Source organism: Protomyctophum parallelum, assembly GCF_964188405.1.
Source record: "Protomyctophum parallelum genome assembly, chromosome: 18".
Classification (NCBI taxonomy): Eukaryota; Metazoa; Chordata; class Actinopteri; order Myctophiformes; family Myctophidae; genus Protomyctophum; species Protomyctophum parallelum.
In genome coordinates, this window is record NC_139716.1 from 14,544,530 (window position 1) to 14,550,867 (window position 6,338).

Consider the following 6,338-nt stretch of genomic DNA (forward strand, 5'->3'; position numbering starts at 1 on the left):
AGAATGTTTTATGACCCAAGTTGGTTTCGCCTGACAACCAGCTAGCCAATCATAACGTGGCCATCCCTACGTGCTATGGGAACGAATCTTTACCTCATCCCCACCACGGGGGCGTTTGATATCTCCCTCCTCCGATCTTACCTTGGCTTGAAGTAGCATCACGCATACAATTGTATTGTATCCTTTATTTCATGTCCCGAGCACTTGTTCTATAGTATCATTAAAAGTTCACACAAATGTCACACAAAAAAATACAGGTGTAGGGGTGTGTGTGTGTGTGTGTGTGTGTGTGTGTGTGTGTGTGTGTGTGTGTGTGTGTGTGTGTGTGTGTGTGTGTGTGTGTGTGTGTGTGTGTGTGTGTGTTGCACATCCTTCTCATGGTGAGGAAAAAAGGTGTATTTTCTTCCATAATATATTGTAATTCAAAAAGTGAAACTTTCATATTCTCAATTCCATCATTGCAAGTGAAGTAGCCTATATAGCCTAAGTATCAATTTCAACTTGAACTCATGCTCTGTTGACTATAACCTTGGCAGCAGGGAAAGTAAAATAAATAAACATCAAACAATGCTGGTTAACAAACTGCCCTCTGACGAGGAATTTCCATCATGCATTCACTCAAACTCGGTCACCAAAAGGACATTTAAATGTATTGACATGAGTCTATACAAACGCTGCCTTTGAAGCTCGGAACCATGTTGTGATAACAACAGTGCCTGACACATGGCTCCTGTGACCTGGCTGGGATCATTTCCTGCTCACCTGTTCCCCTCCTTTACCTCTGCATCCTGTTCCTAAACCCCCACTCTCTTTCTGCCCCACCTTCTGGGTGGGGTCTATCACTGATATGAACTGTACCTCTGAATTGTGACATAACATTGTGCCTGCGTTGAGACCCGCCTGTGCTGCAGCATCCGTGTACTGCTGTGCACGTTAAATAAAGATCATCAAGACAGACCTTGCTCACCTCCTGATTCCTCACGCGTTTAGTGTGTGTAAAACTGCCACATCACCTCCCACTCTGGGCGTTTTGGTGTAGAGCACATCAAAGCCTTCTACAAAAACCTAGGTGTTTGTAAAGATGATTTTAAACTGACAATAGTAACAGCTGAGGAGGTAGGCTACTTAAAAGTCAGTGCCCTTCAACCCGACAAGGCCACTGGCCACGACAATATTCCCTCCAGATTTCCACATAATAAACCCACATAATAAACCTCTCCATCAAACAGGGACAGGTCCCCCAAGATTTCAAACTGGCCAAAGTAAGCCCCCTGCACAAGAAAGGGAGCAAATTAGACCCCGGCAACTACCGCCCTATTTCTATTCTTAGCTCCATCTCGAAAGTGATGGAAAAAATAGTCTATGAACAGGTTGAAAAGTATCTTGCCACAAAAAAATAATGTATGAATTCCAATCTGGCTTCAGAACATCCCACTCCACTAACACATGGCTCCTCTATTTGAGCGACCACATCAAACACGAAGTGGATGCTGCTGGCAAATAGCCTACTGCGGCATGGTTGACACCGTGAACAACTCCATACTGGTTAACAAGCTAAAATTGTTTTTGATAGCACATCAGTGAGCTGGATGCAATCCTAGGGGAGATAACAGACTGCAATTTGTTCCTGTTCGCAGATGACTCAGCACTGCTGGTCTCAGACAGGAACAAACTGCAGGTTGAAAAGACTCTCAGCTCTGAACTCGGTAGAATCTGCACCTGGCTCGCTGATAACAAACTATCTTTACACTTGGGAAAAACTGAATCCATTCTATTTGGATCAAATAGTAATCTCAGCAAGGCAGATGGCTTCTTGGTTAAAGTGGGTGACGATATTATTACACGAAAAGATAAAATTACCTACCTAGGTTCCATCCTGGAGGCAAATCTTTCCGATGATAAAATGGCCACCAACGTAATCAAAAAAGTCAACCAAAGAACAAGATTCCTATACAGGATCTCCTAACTGGTCAACAAAAACACCTTGAAGACCCTAACAGGAGCCCTCGTACAAGGTTTCTTCGAATGCACCTCTTGGTACGACAGCACCTCTAAGGCCCTTAAAACAAGGCTCCAGACTTCCCAAAACAAACTGGTCAGGCTACTACTTGGCCTCACTCCCCGAACCCACCTCACCCATGCCCACTTTGACAGGCTGGAATGGCTTAGGGTTGACGACAGAGTACAGCATCTTGCAATGGGTCTGGTCCACAAGATTCGCTACCCATTCTGCATACTGTTAATACATTTTCAATCAATCAATCAATCAATCAATCAATCAATCAATCCTCACTGATGCTCATTATAGATGACACAATTCAGTGTGCGTCTCATTGGTGGGCTCACTGATGGGATTTAGTTTTTTCTCTTCCTACAGTAAAAGTCATTGTTCTTGCATTAATGAACAAGTGCCGAATCTGACAGCACATTGTGATCTTGTAGAATAGATCATTGTCAGTGCACAACACCAGCCAGCAATACTATGAACCAGCTCAGTGGCCTTGTGGTTAGAGTGTCCGCCCTGAAACTGGGAGGTTGGGGTTCGATCCCCGGCCGGGTCATACCAAAGACTGTAAAAATGGGACCCAGTGCCTCCCTGCTTGACACTCAGCATCAAAGGGTTGGATTGGGGGTCAAATCTACTAATCAAATGATTCCCGAGCGCGGCGCACGCTGCAGCTCACCGCTCCTTGGCTGCGGCTCACCGCTCCAAGAGATGGGTCAAATGCGGGGAACAAATTTCACTGCGGTAACGTGTGTGACAAATCGTATGACTTTGACTTTGACTAATAACACAACACATGTTTAACACACACAGAAATAAAATCAAACTGTTTCTTTTTTCCTTCATAAGGCAAAGCATTCACACATTTAATAAAGTGACTTTTTTCGGTGATGAAATATTCTAAAACAAGTTATTCGTCAATGATTATGATTGCATTATATCGGACATTTTTTGTTGGTCGTACCAAACTACATACAATGCCGCCTTTAAAATGAGATGCTTTTCCTGAACTCTTAACAACTCTTATATAATAAACACAAATACATATAGTCAATATACGGTAACAACACAAATAGTAAAGAAAGAAAAGGGGGAAAAAAATCTAATAAAGAAACAATGTACCTTCAAAACATCCACAAAGAAATTAAAAAATATTTTTGTACATTTTAAGTTTGTTGATTGTATTGGTCCCAAGGCTATGAAACATCTGCAGGGTTTCATTACAAAATGAGACGGATCCACTAGGGCTGGGATGCGGAACCGTAGGAACAATTATCCAAACAACACAGGAACCGGAGACGGGTTCCATCACATTTGGAACCGTTACCGGAACCCGGCTATGCAATTACAATACCAGTGGTTCTCAAACCTTTTTAAATTTCAAGGACCACCATAACTCTTCGAGTGTACAAATTTACAGACCTGTAAGCGAGCATGGAATCTCTTTTGCGTTTCAGTAAATGGTCACGCCCCCCTTCTACTAGTAGTAGAGCATAAAGTAGTTTTAGACCGTGACAGAGGGGCGTCGTCTCAAGCAAACTTAAAACCCATTCTAGGCGGGAACCCCTTTTGGTGTTAGCATTATGTTATGCTTTAGCTATTGAAAAATAGCAGATCTACAAGCTCATAGCGCGCCACCGAGTGGCGCGCTACGAGCTTGTAGGTTTGCTGTTTTTGAAAAATCAAAGAACGACTGACATAGAAACATAGCTTTTTCAGAAAACTGTCAGGATGTAGAAGACATTTTCAGAAACTGATCTCAGGTCAGAATGGATTAAGCCACGGCCCACGAGAGACACCACCGAGCGTGCTAAAGTGTGCAAGTTGCTGTGTCAAACGTAAGTTCACTTAGCCGACTCAGCCCCGTTCGAGTTGCAATTATAGTAAATAGTAAGTAGGGAAAGTCGCGAGAGGGGCGTGATAATTTACTCAAATGTGAAGGTGATTCCTGGCGGGTACCTGTAAGGGTCCATTCTATAGGAACCCACTATAGGAATCGTTAAAGGGAACTGTTAAAGGAATCGAACCGTTAAAAGAGGGAATCGTTAAAATAACTGGAATCGTTAAAATCCTGAAGGATTCAAAACCCTAACGGAGACTGGATGTGATGGAACACCTGCACTGACCCCTTGAAACTGTCTGTCTGTCTGTCTGTCTGTCTGTCTGTCTGTCTGTCTGTCTGTCTGTCTGTCTGTCTGTCTGTCTGTCTGTCTGTCTGTCTGTCTGTCTGTCTGTCTGTCTGTCTGTCTGTCTGCCTGCCTGCCTGCCTGCCTGCCTGCCTGCCTGCCTGCCTATCTATCCTAGAGATGCAAAGACCAATTTGTCAATAAAAAAAATCACAAACGTCAAGCGGAACATTGCGCTATTGTTCGCTCAGGATTAGGGACGCTATAGGGTCCATGTGGTTTTAACCAAACATTTAGTGTTTCATTGGATGAGAGTTTTGTTCTGTTTTGAACAACCATCTTCGCTAATAAAGAAAGGCTGAATAAGTTTATCTCTCAAATTGATCGTCAGCAATGGCTTTTCAAGTCCATATAATAAGTCTTGCAGTAGAAATAGATGTTATAATAGAGGATAATTACAGGACACAAGTTAACTGCTCTTTAGCCTCACGCAGACAATCTGAGATCCAGTGATGTAAAGTAACTAAGTACATTTACTCAAGTACTGTACTTAAGTGCACTTTTGAGGAACATTTACTTAACTGTTGTCTTTCCAAATTTCTAAACTTCTACTCCACTACATCTCAGAGACAAATATTGTACTTTATTCCACTACAATTATTTGAAAATCTTTACTAATTACTTTGCAGATATAAATTATTATATTATAAAACATACATGAACCACTTCAGCCCTATTTTATACATAGGCTTTTGGAAAATAGCCGATCCGCAAGCACACAGTGTGACAAATCGCGGCGCTTTTTGAGCTTGTAGATCTGCTATTGTAAAACATTTGAGTGGTGTTACTTTTGGTCAAGTATATTTTGATGCGAATACTTTTGTACTTTTAGTCAAGTACATTTTTGACCGCATTCCTTTTACTTTTGTATATTGTGGTATTCTACATTTACTGCAGTATCTGAGTACTTCTTCCACCATTGATGATCCTATGTGACGGAACCTCCTAAAATTGTTTAAATTCTTTCATTCATCATTAAAGTGTTTCCACCCAGCTTTAGCTCATTCATTGAATTTAGATGTATCAGAAGGCTTAGACAAACTGCCCTCTATGTCATGTAATCATCTTTTTCAAAATGCCTGCCTGAAACCAATGTCTTTCACCAAACCGATACACAGCAGATTCTATGGTAAACTCACTGGCAGTGGTTAGTTTACATTATTTTGAAAATGTATTACCTAATTACCCAAACAACTGTCTGTACAGTGTACATACATTGAGCAGTGACCCTTCCATGGCTCTACAGAAGTAAGCAGTTCATCAATTAGTAACATTCGTGGTAGAATTATTGTCGATATGAAATCTAAACCGTAAAACAGAAAGACAGTAGTTCCTGCGGTTTGCCTGTGGCTTTCTACTAGTGCAGAGGTTCTCAAACTATGGGTCGGGACCCGACGTGAGGTCACGGGACTGAAACAATTAAAACATTTTTTCCCCCCATTAAGTTTTAAAAAAAGCATATGCATGTAAATCCATTTTCTTTCTTATTTTGTTTTGTTCAATTCAGGCGTTTCAACTTACAAATGTGTAAGTGGAAACTTATTTCCAACTCTTCATGAACATAATTTTGTTTTCTAATTCATGCAATTAGACTTTTCATTGATTTCTTCATGACATTCCTGGAAAGAAATCGTAGAATTTTGATTTTAATTCATGAAAAAAAATCTTTTTTTTGGGAATGTTTTTAGTGTAGGAAACCAAAAAAACTAAACAGACCCATAAAAATTGTTCTGCGACCCAACCTTGGGTCCCGACCCAGTGTTTGGGAACCAGTGATCTAGTGTGACCCGGAATACTGCCTGGTTTTCTGTTGTACCAGCTATAACAAGCTACGTACATTCACCTGGTATCCCAGATTTAAAACTAGTCCCTGAATAGACAGAAGGAAACCCAGTTTCAAAAACATGTACAAAACATTGATGTTTCTGAGAATACATTCATGTGTTTTGGTTTTGGTAAACTTTCAGGGAGTAGCTTTATTTTCCATTTTGGACACGTATACCTGTACAGAATTTAGCAATGAAACCCTGAATGTTCTTCTGAGTTCGTTGGGTGAGTCGGAGGCCTATTAGACCAGTGGTTTTCAAACTGTGCACAATGCACACTATTGGACAAGTCACGATCTCAAGGAACGTATCGCCCTTGGG